The 17,883-nt window shown below is 40.6% G+C and overlaps 1 protein-coding gene across 1 annotated transcript in view; it reads right to left on the bottom strand.

The window, feature by feature from the left end:
- The window catches only part of lingo2b (leucine rich repeat and Ig domain containing 2b), a 51,475-nt gene extending 34,451 nt beyond the window's left edge, over positions 1-17,024 (bottom strand). Inside the window, exon 1 of the mRNA XM_074660124.1 lies at positions 16,694-17,024. The gene's annotated coding sequence lies outside the window, so the exon portion shown is untranslated. The remainder of the gene's footprint in view (positions 1-16,693) is intronic.
- Positions 17,025-17,883: the final 859 nt, after the last annotated feature.

Here is a 17,883-nt window from a genome sequence, read left to right on the forward strand (position 1 = left end):
CGGTGAATGTTTACAGATGTCAGATTTTCATTGAAATGGATATATATTTTAATATATCATTATCAATCTGATTTCAATTAGGGCTGTTCATTGATTTAAATATTTAATCATGATTAATTGCATGATTATCAATAGTTAATCACAATTAATCACTCATTTCTTGTCTGTTCAAAATGTATCTTAAATGGATACTCTTATCAACATGGGAGTGGGCAAATATGCTTGCTTTATGCAAATGTATGTATTTATTATTAGAGATCAATAACCAACACAAAACAATGACAAAAATTGTCTAGAAACCCTCACAGGTACTGCATTTAGCATAAAAATATATGCTCAAATCATAACATGGCAAATGCAAGCCCAACAACAGCTGTCAGTGTGTCAGTGTGCTGACTTGACTATGACTTGCCCCAAACTGCATGTGATTATCATAAAGTGGGCATATCTGTAAAGGGGAGACTCGTGGGTACCCATAGAACACATTTTCATTCACATATCTTGAGGTCAGAGGTCAAGGGACCCCCTTGTAAATGGCCATGTCAGTTTTTCCCTCACCAAAATTTAGTTTAGAGCATTTTTTCTGGTTTCATATGACACCAGAATCTATCTCTAGCTTTGAAACTGAGCCCGTTACAACCTAAAAATCACAAGTTGTGTTAATGCCTTAAAGAGATTAGTGGCGTCAAAATGAATTTGCGTTAGCGCATTTATTATCGTGTTAACTTTGACAGCCGTAATTTTTACTAATTTTTACTACCCAGGGAACATTTCTGCGTTAGTTTTTATGCCTCCTTGACGGCAACAGCCGTGGTCGGAGGCATTATGTTTTCAGGTCATCTGTCCGTATCCGTATCCGTCCGATCCATTCTAGTGAATGCGATATCTCAGGAACGCCTGGAGTAAACTTCTTCAAATTTTTCACAAAAGTCCACTTAGACTCATGAATGGACTAATTCGATTTTGGTGGTCAAAGGACAAAGTCACTGTGACCTTACCTCGGTCCCATTCTTGTGAACGTGATATCTCAGGAACGCCTGATGGTCAAGGGTCAAAGTCAATGTGACCTCACAAAACGTGTTTTTCGCCATAACTCACGAATTCATATCCTAATTATTACAATTTCATACAACTGCGAGTTGGTAATTCTAGCATAAATACTAAAGATAGTTTTAGTCCTCATTTTTATGATGTTTCTGCCAACTAAGTTCTCATTATTTTTTGTATAATTTTAGTATTTCAACACCCCCTGAAAATCCTGTTTTTGCTGACTTCCAGTGGTTTAACTTCTCTCCTGGTTGCAGTGATGTAGAAGTGTACTCCAGGTTGTGTCAGTACACCGTGACATCACTGCTGGGTGTGGTTACAGGTGCAACAGAGGTACTCTTTAATGGGTAAATTGCCTACAGTTTCAGTTTTATTTGCTGAGGTCTTGAGATGTCTGCTGCTGCATCTGCCATACAATGGAGGTGAATGGAATTTGAATTAAATTATTTCTACTGCTCCTTTGTCATCCTCCTCTCTGCCTGTCTTACACTATAAACTTTTTTCTGCACAGTCAGATAAAGCGAAAATTATTGATGAAAAGCCATCTGTGGCTGTCTCCCGAATTTTTGATATACAGTATTCAGACAAACAACCCATATCAATGCAAACTTTTCTGCAACCAAAGTTCCAGAGTTCCTCTCTGCATGGAAATGTGAAACACTTTAGAGAATATTACAGGTCACACTGAGTGGGAGACGCTATACGAAACACTCTCCTTGTGTGACTTTGTCTCAATGGAGAAAGTCACAATCAAGCTACATAATTCAAACTTCCCCAGTTAGATTAACTCTTAGGTCACTTACTCTTTTCCAGAGGGAATCAAAACAATGCCAGATGCCAAGGACAATTTGTTGCCGCTTCTCGCCTCGAGTGCTTTGAGCATGTGGCGCGTGCACATTTCAACAGCGAGGATACAGTCAGTCAGCATTAAAGATTACTTGGTGTATCTGAGCAGCACACTATAACTATTAATACAAATAACTTGTAGAGAAATTTTGTATATATTTATTTTGTTTTATCTATCTATCTATGCACATTACATGCATTATGCCAGTGATTAACAAAGTGGGGTCTGTGGCACTCTGTCAGGGGGTCCACGAAATAATTTGTTATAGATTATTAAATTGTGCTGTATCATTAAAAAATTGCATATCTACAGAAGGGGACCATCAAGGATATTGTTCCCATTACTCCCACCCATGTTAGCTTTTGGGCCAATAGAAACTCAATATGATTGTGACACATAACGTCAATCTGTCATGAATCAGTCTTTTCACTCACTCTAATGCAAATATTCCAAACCAAATTTTCTGAAGTAATATGCTTAATTACTATGATGTGTTTTTCAACACTGTTATGATACTGTAACTTCTGTTATGGTTTGTTCAGAGCTTTCTGCCAATGATTTCAATAAGGAGCAATACGTTCATTGTTTTAAAGTTGAAGCACTTACTGAAAGTCAGCATTAAACTGGCAATTTTATCTAAATTCATTACAACTTCGGTATTAATATGATTCAGTTTTATTTATCACTATGAAACAGGTCTGAAGTATTTATGTTAAAAAATTTTACCTAAAAAATAGTTCCAATGGCTAAGAGTACAAATGGTAGTAAGCATATACTTATTACGATTGTCGATTCCGATTAATTATTATGATTATGAGGGGGTCCTTGGGAAAGTTTTCTACCCTGTAAGGAGTCCGTGGCCCCAAAACATCTGAGAACCTCTGTGTTATGCCACCAATACGCAGTGTAAATACTCAACGTATCTTCATACAACGGTTTGTATGATATCTTACGAAAAGATGTTCCTTATTTTTCGTGCGTTTTCCTACAAATGTCCAGCAACGCATGTTTTTGTGGTTTGGGTTGAAAATAACCACATAAACAAAGTAAAATATGTATGTAAACAACGTGACATAAGTACAGAAACTAAAAGTACTAACGTAACTTCAATCTAACTCAACAACACTTTGGGACACAAACACCGGCCTTCTGGTTTTAAGTCCTGTGTTTGTTGGACCACCTCCCCTCCCGCCCACCTTAAGCAGTCTCATTCAGTTTTTATTTTACTTCTAGCATATTCACTTGAATGTGTTTAAATTGCTTTCCTACGAATGTCCAGCAACACATGTAAATTTCCGCTCATTACATGCATACAGTCTTTTCAAAATAAACTTCCGTCTTCAGAGAAAACAACTTAGGTTTATGCAACAAAGTGACTTAGTTAGATTTAGGCAACAAAGTTACTTAGTTAGGTTTAGGCAACAAAACCACTCAGTTAGGTTTCAGCAACAGAGACACTTAGTTAGGTTTAGGCAACAGAGCTTCTTAGTTAGGGTTAGGGTTAGGTTAGGAAAGGGGCGCTGCATCCTAGCTGGGTGCACCGAGGGGCCCGGGCACAAGGGGATTTATGTTAGGGTTAGGAAAGATTATGATTTGGGTTAAAATAACTCCCGAAGTGGCGTAACTAAAGTACATAAGTTACGTGACAAATAAATCAACGTTGGCTTCTGGTTTTACACAGGGTATAAACAGCGCTGTCCTTGGTGGAAGTCTGGTGTTTTTTTGACCCACCCATCCACCCCAACCTCCTCTCTACGCGGCATTTGTCGCTCTTTATACTTCCTGGTTCACAATTATGTGGATTACATACAAATTGATTTTGTGGGATATATACAAATTACAGTGAATTACTTTGCATAGGTATAGCTACGGACGGTGTATGAGAACAGCCTGAAATACACCACATAGAATGTGAACTACATACTCAAATATATATTCAAATCCAAACCTAAACTAAAACAGAAAATTCGAATTACCTCGACTGAGAGGCAGCTCTGCACACCAGTTTGGGTTCAGATGCTCAGTGTGGCAGCAGCACAGAAGGACGCAGCCATCGCAGGGCATGTGGCCCCCGTTGACGCTGTCATCCTAAAAAAGCCACTGAAGCTGTGGCTTTGGCCGTCAACCAGCCACACATGGCCCCGCAGCAAGGAGTGTGCTCTCAGGCAGGAGGATCAACCAGAGCGCTGGCGTCCACACAACAGGACAGCTGAGAGGCCACGGGCTCCACAACCGGAGACACACGCGGGCTCTGGCGCTACGCTGTCTGTTTAATGGCCTTTGTGTTCTTTGAAGTGCTTTATAATGATGAGGGGTGTAAGTGCATTACTGACTGCAGCTCGCTGGGGCCGATCGTATTGACAGGGTGGTTACTAAAAGTATAGCAGGTGTTCCCTGGGAGCGCTGCTCTGTTCCCTGCCCGAGCAAACAACCTGTTCCGTGTCTGCACTCGCTGTTTTTTATTTGTGCTATTACCGAGCACTCCAGCGAAGCCATCCTGCATCCTGTCACAGAGGCGAAATAACACCATATTGACCACCTTAGATTGGAACAATATTTGTTGTGAAATGTACAACAGCGGGGCCGTCTCTCCCCCTCTATCATACATGACAGGCAATCAGCAGTTGTTTTTATTACCGCGCATATGATGTCAGGAAATCAGTATGATTTGTGTTCGTCTATCACCCGGTGTCATTTATTACGCTGCGGTTGGGCCAGGAAGCCTAACATGCATAGTAGCTATTTATACTGGAGTTTTATTCTGCTCCTAATAAAAATATGATGTTGCATGATGACAGCATTGTTGAAGACGCTGCCTTATCTTTACTTGAATGAAATGCTTAAGGGTATGGTGTGTTATTTATCTCCATTGCTGCTGCAAACACATCAGAATCCAACACATCATAGAGAAAAAAACATGAAAGCAGAAAGAATCAATATAAGCCTTGCAGAAAATGAACTTTCAAGGCAAAACATCTCATTTAGATCATGCACCCACTCACCTATACCACCCCTCTCACTTTCACTTCCTGTATCAGATTTACTTTATTTCATGCTGCGCCGTTCGTGCACTTTAAATGACATTCCAAAATGCCTCCCTGTTGACTTTTGGCATCGTTTCCGCTCTATTATCAAGTTCAGTAAGGTCTTTACAACCTTTCCGTGCTCATTTCGGTCTCCTTCTGTTTTAGTTTTAAAAAAAAAACTCCGGGCTCTCACTTCTATCACCTGCGCGATGTGTAATCTATTTCCCTCGTATGTGTTTCTATCATTTTTACTGTACTTGTGACTAAAGTAAATTTGAAGTAGCGGAGACGGAGGGGAGGCAGCGGGAGAGAGGTCGGGGGAGCTAATGATGGAATATGGGCCAGATGCAGGCAGAACTCCTGGGGATGCAGGGTTACGGTCCCTGTTGAAATAAATAAATACCAAAGTGGAAAGAGATGAGGGTGAAGGCGGGAGGGCCGGCAGGTATACTCTGACATTTTGATATCAAAGCTACCTTTTGGCTTAATTCCTCACGTCTCTGTCTGTTTCCACAATAGTCTGTCTGCTGCAAAACCCAGTGAAACACAAATATGTTGTATGTAATCTTTTTTGTTTTGTTGCCTTTATAAAAGGTTTAACTTTTTGGACTAGAATATGTCTTGACCAGGATCCAACCAGGGTCCTTTCTGACACTTGTTAGATGTTAAAGAACACAATTTCCATATAGCTCAGGTATTATTTTTTTCATCAGAAAGTAGTATTAACAATGAAATTGGGACAGATGTCATTTGTTTCAGTCATAGAGGGATATCTCAACAGTGCTAAAAACATTTTGTTGCACTGACTTTTGAAGTTAATGGTGTTGAATATCATTTAAAGGAACAGTGTATAACATTTCGGGGGGATCTATTATTATCTATAATATTAATAAGCATGTTTTCACTAGTGTCTAATCACCTGAAACTAAAAATCGTTGTGTTTTCGTTAGCTTAGAATGAGCCCTTCATATGTACATAAGGAGCGGGTCCTTTTCACAGAGTCCGCCATCTTGCTCCGCCATGTTTAGCACAGAACAGACAAACTTTCATGTTTTTATGTTACCTGAAGGCCACCGTAGTTCTCTGACACGAAACTGGGGTAATGTGAGCTGCAGAGTGCAAAGCTGTGGTACCGCCAGACGCCATCTGACTTCTGTTGCTCCTAAAGTAGTGTTATTATGGTGAGGCCAACTGCGTTACCATGGTTCCATGGTTGGTTGCAATCTGCAACCACACCACTAAATGCCACCAAATCCTATACACTGTACCTTAAAAGTAAAAGAAATGACCGTGTTACTACTAGAAATCTATATCATTATGCTGCGTCATGACCCGCCTTACTCTGCCTCTGATTGGTTGTACTTGTTGCCTTCATTGGTTAGGTTAGAGTGAGACTGCTTAGGGATAGGGTAAGAATATCAGGGTAAGCCAATCACAGGTGGAGTAGGGTGGGTCATGCCTAATGTAGCTTTCTGGCTAATGCTTAATTAATTGAGATATTGGATGAAGCCAGTTAAGGCTTTTTAAAGGTTGTGAAAAGGTGAAACTGTTTGGATATTCATTTTATATTAGCCACCCAGGAGAAGCATACTGCATGCCAGAACTCCTCGTTAGCTAACAATGACAGAACTCGCATAAAAAGCTCCGGAAATGTAATTCAGAGGGGAGAAAATATCTTCCTTAAAGTACACTACTGTGTTAATGAATGTGCTTAAAAAGGGCACCCAGCTCATTTTACTGACTGTGCTCTCTTAAATAATGTAAAAATAGGCTTCTGAGGAACAACTGATGTCAACCTTCCTCTCGGTTTGCGATAATGCCAGAGGAAGGGAAGCCCACACTAACCTGAGAACGCCATCGTGCTGAAAGCCGTTTTTTTCCTATTTTACTGTCATCTCTTGCAGGAGTGTGTCCTCCAGAGACCTGCCTGTTGCTTTTGTTTTCTCATTTCTCAATGGGAACTATGTGTACCATTACATGCTCTTGACATTGCTGAGAGCTGAGCATCTTTATATATAGCAAGCAAGAGTGACAGGTACAGCTACTTATAAACATTTTGGCTTTTAACATCTCAAAGGTGTTTTCAGACATTAGCTTGTCTGTATGTGCTGTGCTACAAGACAGAATATAGATTACCTTACATTAAGGAAATAAATAGCCTTATTAGTTATTAATGCAATGAGTAATTGCGGTGGGTCAAGACCTTGCAGAGCAGTATAGACACAGAGCTCTTAAAGATGCCCCATGTGGCATTTTAATGGGATTAAATTGATGAATAAGGCAGAAATGTGTGAGAGAAGCTGTAACAATAAATCAATCTCTAAATTGCAGTTATCACAGTTTATTTGATAAAACATACAGATCTTTTAAAATACTACACAATACGTCATACCATCTGTACATCAACCAGCTCCAATCCTGATCTGTGTTCGTATTAAACTGTGTTTCTGTGTCTGTGGGAATATGTGTTCCTGACTTAGATAAAAGCTGTGTCCCCAGTTTGGCAAAAGATGATTTTTGGGTCAGTGTTTTTGGGTTAGGGTTAGGGAAGTAGTGGTTAAGGTTAGGGTTTGGGTAAGTCTACAGTAAATTAATGTATGGTTGCATTCACACCAAATCAGGCATTGTGGCAATTAGCGCAGGGTTGTGCATTGGTTTGGGAGTGTCACTTAATGGCCCAATACCACCAAGCAACTGCACAACGATTAACGTCTTTTGTTCCCACATGGCTGGCTTGTACAGCTCTGGATCGCCGATTACGCGATTGGCCACTGCAGCGTGATGTTGGGTTGTCGGATACTTCAACTCAAATAGTCACAAATAGACTCGCTTCTGTCTCTTTGTGTCTATTTGAGTCCTTGCATTGACTTTATACTGTATATAATAGCCTTTGCATTGCCTTGTATGTAATCGCGCCACCCAAAAAAGTTCACTTGTTTCACATGTTCACATGTTTGGTAATACGTAATGTCCCCAAAAGTGACTTAAGTAAACATAGATGTGTGCGTGAATGTGTGTGTGTTACTAACTTAGGCTACTTTTGGGGACACACGTCAGACTAAAGAACAGTTAACTGGGGACGGCTTGTCCAATTGGGGACAAAAGCTTTGTCAGCATGGAAAAAGGTAACGTCTGCACACTACTCCATGCTACAATATTTTTACTGACTACATTTCGATCCTGCTTGGATGTTCGTCAGGTCAAAACGTTTCTGTGACCTGACGAAGATCCAAGCAGGATCGAAATGTAATCAATAAAAATATTGTGGCATGGAGTAGTGTGCAGACATTACCTTTTTCTTTACTGACGCTGTTCTGATAACCTCGCACCTACATGATGTTCGTATAATTAATCTTCTTTAACAGACAAAAGCTGTGACCCCATTTGGGAAGAGGCTGATTTTTAGGTCATAGGTTAAGGTTAAGGTTAGGCAAGTAATGGTTATAGGGTTAAGGTTTGTCTCCATGAAATGAATGTAAGTCAATGTAATGTCCCCAAAAGTGACCTAAGTAAACATGTGTGTGTATTCAGCAGGTTGACACCAATACAGTATATGGATTTTCTGATAAATGACCCGATACTACAGGCTTTCATTAAAAATCTGCTTCTTACTGTTGTCTACAGCGATGGATATGATGCAGTGTGATTGATCACATATTTATTTTAAGATGGATCAATACTGCGCTGGTTGTCTGTGTGAGGACCGTGACCTGAGTAAATTTTTTGTGTCTATAGGACCCCCTCGGAAATGAGATGCTACATCTCAAGGGGCTATCCTATCCGTTCAATAAATTCAAATTCAAGATTTTAATGTAGAATTTCAGCAGGGTTACATAACCATGCATATGGTATTATTGTTATGATCATTATTGTGCCAATGGGTGTGTTTGTTATTATGATTAGTGTTATGTTTATTACTATAATTATGACGGTGCTTATGTTTACGACTATGAATTTAGTGCAGGATTATGATTATTTGAAAGGTTTTTTAGCAGTGCTCCTGTTCCAGAGTTGTCTCCACACTGCCAATTATTGTCTTTTGTCCTTTGTATCTCTAGGAAATTCACGTGACTCACATTTCCAGCAATGTCCTCCTTCACATTCACACATTAATTTTTGATATCGAATATATGCAGAAAATAATAGCTGTTGGCAGCTTTGAGCCAATTTTGGCTCCGCCGTCGCAAAAACCCATGTGGGTCGAGCCCTTGTGTGTATTTATGTTTCGAGAGAAAGAGCATGAGAGCGTGTGCAGGAGGAGGTGCGTAACATATACCTGAGCAAAAAATAGGCTCTGTGAGTGTCGGAGCATAATTCTGCTCTTGTGAATTTCCCACGCGCGACTGTTACATTTTAATCATGCACTGGAGACGGCGGGGGGGGGGGCCTTGAGTTTGTTGAAACTGACGCCTACAGAAATTTGCATCTGCAATGCTAATCACACTCCAGCAAAGGGCCCTATGCACAGACTAGCCTCGTCTCCCCTGTCAAACTAAAAAATTCGTCTTCAATAACAGGCGAGCGCTCCACAGCTCGCTGCATGGCTAATGTGTTGCAGGGCTACATCTGGAGAGAGCCTTCACTGTCCTGTTACTTTGGCTAAATCTGTATTCAGAACAAGCGCACGGAGAAGTGTCAGCACACTGTCTGCTACACTGACTGTATCATTTTTATCCCACGATGATGCATGTATGTATGTTATTTTCTATTTTTGCTTGCTCTGTGATGTTAGTTGAGCGCAATCCATGTTCTCAATGTTTAATTCAAACATCTGTGAAACCATTTATCTGCCACTTCCTTTACATAACGGTTAAGTTAAACCTCAACAATCCAAGATTTGCAGAATCTTTTTTTTATGAAGTTGTCTTTTAGCGTTTTAGCCATTTTGGCAGAGCGCCGATCAGTAAACTGAGATGCACCCTGTTTTTGAGACTATTTTGAGAATACTCTCAGAGAGCTCTTAACATCACCTAAAAAGCAGTTCCAGTTTAGGAGTTGTTCCATCCCTGCAATTTGAAGCACTTAGCATCCGAATGACTTTTCATGTCATCACTTGTTGCAGTCACCCCTTTCTATACTTAAGACCAGTGGTCTCAAACTCAATTTACCTGGGGGCCGCTGGAGGCAGAGTCTGGGTGAGGCTGGGCCGCATCAGGTATTCCACAAAAAAAGCTTTGTTAAAAAAAAAAAAATCTTCTCAAACGTCATTATTAACAGTTCTTTAACTTGAATGGGTTCTTCTGAACATGGCCTATTGCGTCTCCCACTTTTCCTGAAATTGTCTGTGCTCGTCACCAACCTTTCTCTTCACTGCAGGCTTTGAAAAAGACATGATTGGGGCTGTGTGACAAGATATATATTCATTCCACTTGGTGTCACTCCGCAATAAAGTTGTGCCTGCTGTGTTTGTGTTGCTCTGCAATTACACCACCAAACCGCTAGTTGGCGGCGGCGTCTCTATGAGTTTCCTCTTCTTCTTGTACTACAAACAGAAACTGAGCAGAGTTGGAGCTCATAACTGTTGAACCACAGAACTTTTACTGACATTACTGCAACGCCGAAAAGAGAAAATATATCTGAGTCGATTTGTGTGAACAAACATTGAAAAGATGGAGGCAGCGAGAAGTAGAACTTGGTCCTGGCCGCTCAGCATCGCTGAGAGACTGGACCAATCACAGCTGTTGCGGTCTGCGTCGCCGCGACGTGTAGTTACATTTCTGGAGAGGTGCACGTCAGGCTACGGCGTCGATTCAACGCAGAAGTATAAATCAAGCTTTAATCGAGCTTATGCGATGTAACACGGGCGCCGCCATAGTTGTTGTTTCTCTGCTTGCATCAAGCCCGGCCGATTGCCCGCCTCCGGGAGCCATATACCCCACTGTGATTGGTAGGTTCGTTCAGCTCGGGCTCGCGCGCTTCCACGGCAAACTGCCATTCACATAAAACTCGCGGGGTGAGGGCGCCTGGTTAGCTCAGTTGGTAGAGCGGGCGCCCATGTAACAAGACTTGGTCCTGACCGCGGCGGCCCGGGTTCGAATCCGGCCTGTGGCCCTTTCCGCATCCACTCTCTCTCTCCCCCCTTTCCAAGACTCTATCCACTGTCCTGTCAATAAAAATTAAAAAATGCCCCCCCAAAAAAAAACTTTATAAAAAAAAAAAAAAAAAAAAATGTGCGGGCCGCACTAACATTAAACTTTCATATCAAGGTGGGGGCCACAAAATATCGTCTTGCGGGCCGCAATTGGCCCGCGGGCCGCGAGTTTGAGACCCCTGCTTAAGACCCTGTCTACACATATACAGATATTTTTAAGAATGAATATTTTCCTCCACGTTTTGGCCTCTCGTCCACATGCAAACAGAGTTTTGGGTCACATAAACGGATATTTTTGAAAACGTGCAGATAGAAAAGGTGCAGATTTTTTCAAACTTCGGTTATATTGTATCAATGTGGACATGTAAAACGGAATGTTTGGGAAACAATGACGTCCTCTCTTCATTTTGTGCGTGTTCATTATTGCGTTGTGTAATGAGCATGTGCCAGAAACAATAACAAAGATGGTGGACTAACAGCTTTTCTACATTTTATTAGTACCGCTCGGACTAATTACTACTTTACATTTGAAAAAAGTGACAGTCACAGGAGGCCAAAGCAGGCAACACATTAAACATGTCGAGACCGAATGGTGATTGAAGATATATTTTGTAAAACGAAGGTCGTGTGGACAGATTTCTTTTTTTAAACAGAGGGGAAAATTTCGTTTTTAAAAATATCTGTATGCGTGTAGAACCCTGAACTGAATGCACCTCACTGACATCTATGCAACCTGGATAGCTTTTATATTTTTACTATGATTTAATCTTGTTAGAGAAAATCCTTAGAATACGTCACATTTCTATTTTTTGAATTTCACCACTGGGGCCAAATAGTACTCAACAGCTTTGTGTATATCACTCTTCAGGTGTGATTACATGTTTTTGCAGAGAACATCCTTTTAAATGAAAGTGAAGCTTTTTGTCTAATGCTTCTACTAGAACATGTTTACATGCTTTAATGTTCAAAAAGCACTTTACTTTTCCTCATACTGGCTGTGCAGCAGCACCTCTTTTCACCCTCTGTCTGATATGCTTTTTGAGCTCCTGCCCAGTCTGCTCTGATTGGTCAGCTTGCCCACTCTGTTGAGATTGGTCAACCGAACCAAACTCTTCGGACTCCGCTCCAGCGCCGCTCTAACGAGTTTTATTTGAGGGCGTGCCAAACTAGCCGCCAGGCAGGTATTATGGAAATGTGTTACTTGGTGACATCACCACATTACGGAAGAAAAGGCGGGACTTCAAGTAAGGCGTTTTACCTGGCAGTTCAGGAGCAGAGTTTCCTAGAGGGATAGTAACCCCCTGTGGCGTGGACTTGGACAAAAAAAACTATGTAACACACTAAAGGAAAGGGAAAAAGCGCAAAAGTGTAAGAGAGAAAGGTTTTCTGCGCTGACTCATACACATGATGACGTGGTGGATCCTTTGCTGCTTTAAGACCTGATGACCCCAAGGCCTAGTTACCACAATCTACACAAGAACCTACAAGAAAGGACCTGGATTAATGATATACTCTCAAGGAATGTTACTGAATATTAATACAATACACTGCAAAGCACTACAATAGTGGTTTTCCAGTGAAAATCGCTTTTCTCTTGTTTGTCTGTCAAGACTACACTGGTGTTGTTGCAAAGGTGTCTGGCATGTTTGCATACTACAAATCAGATGATCTTTACATTACTGCATTTTTGCAGCACATGAGTGTTTTGCAGGCGGTTTAATGTGTTTAACTATCATCCAAGCATCCACTTTTTTCAGATAATCTCAGTACACTATTAAAATAAAATTGAAAAGTCTTGAAACTGGATTGGACTTGGTAATCCATTACATTTTACATTATCATTACATAGTAGGCTAATAGGGCTGGGCGATAAAACGATGTTGAAAATGTTCACGATAAAATCTTCCACGATAACGATGGTTTATTTATGAGATATATTTTTGATAGTTATTTTAGAATCTGTTTTCCTATACTTACAAAAACACTAGATGAACATTCAATACGTCGTAGGCTCCGCCGTAGCTTACTCCATCGTTATTGTTGTGGCTGTAAAACGGTGGATAAATTGTTCCGGAGTGTCACAACCCCCATGAAATGACTCGTTTCACTATCAGGATTTAATCAATTCGGTCTGATAACATTTGGAAAGTCTAGAAGAGCCACATAAATTAATTATTCGTCACATACTGACACTTTGTCAGGACCCCTTGGCGTCACTTTCTAACGCACTGCGTAGCCCAGCGCGTCAAACTATGAGGCGCTGTGCTTAAGGTTAAGGAAAAAACATCATGATTGGGCTTAAATGACTAAGTTTATGAAGTGAAAATGAAACGTTGTTGACACACATGAGACGCATAGCGGTCTCCTGGATGAAAGCCCAGTGTTTGTTGTAGTTCTTTTTATGTTTCATCCCATGTCACTATGTGTATGTAAATTTATGTACATGCATAATGCATATGTCATTATCTTAGTGAACAGATGTAGATGTGTTATGCAATATTCCAGTAACTTGATTGTCATATGAAATGTCTACTCCATAATGAATGTATTATTATTATTATTATTATTATTATTATTATAAGTACTAGTAATAATAATAATAATAATAATACTAACAAAAACCATATAATAATAATTGTGATAATTGTTGACATCGATCATGAAAAAAACAAATCTCGACTACATTTTTGGCCATATTGCCGAGCCCCCTACACAGTAAAACAATTAAAAAGCGTGACATATTTTTGGCCGAAACAGAGTTTTATTCATTAGTTATGCTGTAGAAAAATTAAAACTCAAAAGGTAATTATTAAAGCAATTAAAGTTGTGTGTGTGAATTTTTGCCAAGTCCTTGCATTAATAATGGTGCTGTTCGGCAGCCAGCTGTTCTTTTATTGTGGGTATAATAGTTGATTGCAGAACAATGACTTTAAGTGTGTGCACTAATAGAATAAGGACATACACACAGCTCTAATTTGTCTGAATATAAATAATTTTACTCTCTAATTTGGCTTATTAATTTCCATTCTTAGCCTACTTTAGCAAGCACAATAAAACAGACACCGGTTGACTGACAGCTGATCATTAACTATTACTAAAATGATCTGGTAGGAGCTGCACTTACACACAGTAGACTATAGGCCTCACCAATATGTCAGCACACCTTGCATTTCTTTAAGTTACCTTATCCTGCATTCACACCATTAGAGAAAGACAAGTACAAGTTAATACCATATGTTATACAGTATACCATATATCAAATTCCAATTTTTTTTTCTCATGCATAAAATTAATGAGACTAAACTATTTTAATTCACTAAGGTATAATATGCTCAACATCTATGAAAGTAGCAGATCATTTTTGAAAAATCTGGATCTTTAGGTGACACCTGTTGCAGCAACATGTGGCTAATGTTCCTCTACCATGACAATAAATATTAAGGATATATTTTACATCATCAATTCAAGAGCTTTCATGTTCTTGCCTATAAATTCTTACATTTGGCTTAAATGGATTTCCTTCGCTTTTTGGATGTAACAGAAATGTTGGGCTCTTTATAGATTGCTGTGGTGGGTGTGTCATATGGATGTGGCCAGCTGTAATGTGGGTGTTGAGTTGAAGCAAATAGCCAACAGAACATGGAGGTCCTTACAATATACCAATAAAGCTAATCAGCAGAAGTAAACAGAACTAAACGCCCAGCAGATAAAGCCCAAACTGGCGTTGCATCATCGCATTATCGCCACCATCTGAGGGAAATAAAAGTGCCAAGAAGCAACCAGCTGGTTGGTGCTGCGGCCACATGGGTGGGACGTTAACTCGTTAGTTAGCTCATCAGGAGGAGAGCGATAAATGCAAGGGGTTTGAACTTTGGCAAGATCTTTGGTCACGGTTAGTATATGAACTAAAGACGCATCAAGGAAGTGTTAAAGTGCAAAAGTCAAGTTTCACGCACTTGATGACAGCCGTGAAACCCTTCCCCCCAATGTGACACAAACACACAATGTGACCTGCCAGTTACTTCCAGATGAGAAGAGGAGGTGGCGTGAGGAAAGGTAAAAGGAAAGCCCGCGAGGAGAACACAGCACGGGAAGAACAAACAATAGGAGGTGGTGGTGGTGGTGAGGGAGACAATCCCACCTTCCTCCTCTTCCCTCCATTATCTCCTCTCCCATCCCCCCCTCACCCTTAACGAGGGATAGTTTTCTCCTCGCCTCTCATCTCTCTCTCCTCCCCTCCTTTCCTCACCGTCTCCGGGGACCAAACACACCCCTGACAGGTTGCCATAGAAACGCCTCACACACACTCTCTCTCTCTCTCTCTCTCTCTCTCGCAGACACACACTCCCTCTCTCCATCTCTCTCTCTCTTGCAGCGGTAACGCCTGTATCCTCTCTCTCCTCCATTAGCATCCCTCTTGCTTGGAGACAGCAGGGGCGGCAGTTTGTCGGAAAAAAAAACCCCGACGTCCAAGTCGCTTGAATCCATTTGTCACAAGAAAAAAAAACTTTGGTATTCTGGATTTGTGTGGGCGCACAAAATGTAAGAATTTTTCTGATAAATTATTTCTCTCCAAACTGTCTTTATTTTTAGATATGGCTTACACAAATGCATTCCTGGCAATCCCTCCCCCCCCGAACTTTGCTCTCCATTATATAAAGATAAGGAACAAGCAAAATTTAATTTGCACACAATTACCGTTAGCCATGCCATACTCAATTAATGCCCAACCAAAGTCAGACGAGAGACAGTAGCTGAGTTCCTTTTGGCTGGAGCATAACTCATTTATAATTCAGTCCTATTTCTCATACTTAAGGTCAGGATAGAAGTGTGTAAAGTGATTTTTTCTTTCTTTTTTTTTGCTTGCAAGCACTCATCCGCATGAAAGGATATATCTACACTATATATCTCACCCCCGCAGGCTTTTTAGAGATCCTGGTCCACTCTGGGGGGTGTACAAAAGAAATAAAAAAAAGAAAGAAGGACTGTGTTCCTCTGCTGCAGGGCCACTTTGACTCACACAGCAAGAGCACCAGTCGCCAACTTCATACAGTGCATGTGTCATCCCCCCGCTGTGCAGCTCGGGGAGGGTTTTTATATCCACCTTGTGAAGTGTGTGTTGGTGTCATCATGTCGTCCATGAGGGTACAGATGCAGTCTCTTTGCTGCATCAAAAAAAAAAATCCACAGGCGTCACCGAAACCATTCACACAGGGGCAAATTTTATTATAATTTAACATCACTTAATTCCCTTTTTTTCATCCCACAATGCTTAGGGGAGGATGGAAGTGTCGTCATCCACCCAAAACTCACACACAGTGAATGCACCACATTTTTCTTCCCCTTCAACACCTACATCACTCCCAAAAACTGAGCTTTTTTTTATCTCCATTCTCATTCATCACAAGGCACCATGGGGACTTCATCAGCTCAACCTTTATTTATTTATTTATTTATTGACTTGCATCCTTTCCCAAAAAATCCTCACAGATAGAGACTACGCCTTATAGTCTGCTGATGAAACCAAGTGTCAATATCTTCATTCATTCATTTTTTTTTTTTTTTTAACACAGACAGTTAATATTGGAGTCGTGCAATGAAAAGATTTCCATTCATCTATATGGGCAACAGCTTGGAGCTCCAAAAAAACTGGAGTCAGTGAAGTGTCATCATGAGTCTTACCTTCTACCTGCTCCTCCACATGCCAAAATCCACCTTCACGTTTTTACATCACTGAGCGAGGAGTCCGAGGCTGACACACACTCACACACCTGCTGGGTGACACAATCCTCTCACTGAGTTGCTCTCCTTCAGATCTGGCTTCCATGAAAAACTACCTTCATTTAAAAGAAAAAAAAAATTATAATAAAAATCCGTTCTTTCCTTTAATTTTTTTGTTTTTTTGTTGTTTTATCTGGTTTTGTCTCCGGTAACCGGGCAGCTCATCCTTCCTGGCGGCGGCATCCAGGTTTAACGAGGCTTCAGCACAGCGCTGGATGACGGAGAGGAAGAGAGAGAGAGGGAGGAAGAGGAGAGAGAGAGAGAGAGAGATGTGCGTCAAGACAGCAGCTGCAGCCACAGCCGGGCTGAGGTGCTTCTGCCTTCAAAGTAAAAGCATGAAACAGAAAATATAAACCCCTTAAATCTGCAGTAGGCAGAAGGTTTTTGGCATCATTGGGCAAAAAATTCCATAATAACCTTTCAGCATATTGTAATTCAAGTGTTCTGAGAGAAAACTAGACTTCTGCACCTCCCCATAGCTCTGTTTTCAGGCTTTAAAGGTCCCATATCGTGCTCATTTTCAGGATCATACTTGTATTTTGTGTTTCTACTAGAACATGTCTACATGCTGTAATGTTAAAAAAAAACTTTATTTTCCTAATACTGTCAGCCTGAATATGCATGTGTTTAACCTCTTTCTGAAACGCTCCATTTTAGCACATTTTGACGGAATTGCAACAGAATTGCGTTGCTATAGGCAACAGCTTGGGTCCATGTGTACTTCCAGTCAGCTGATGACATTCACATACACTGCGACCAGGAAATAAACTGGGACACATTTAGAATGTTTACGTTTAAAATTGTGTCAAGGGTCTAAATATTGTATATTTGTGACATCACGAATGGGCAGAAATCCTGACGGCTTGTTTCAAATGCAGAGTTTCTGAATACGTGCTGTGTCTATTTCCCTGTGGATTGAGTGTTTTGATACTTTCACAGTATTTATATAGAACTTAAGCCTGCTTTATAATAAAAAAACATGAAAAATCTCACTTTTTTATAATATGGGACCTTTAAAAAATCTAGCCCGTGACGGGAGACTTTGACCACTCACACGTGATTTCAGAGAGAGAGCGTTCCTATTGGCTGTG

This window comes from Sebastes fasciatus, chromosome 15 (assembly GCF_043250625.1).
Source record: "Sebastes fasciatus isolate fSebFas1 chromosome 15, fSebFas1.pri, whole genome shotgun sequence".
NCBI lineage: Eukaryota > Metazoa > Chordata > Actinopteri > Perciformes > Sebastidae > Sebastes > Sebastes fasciatus.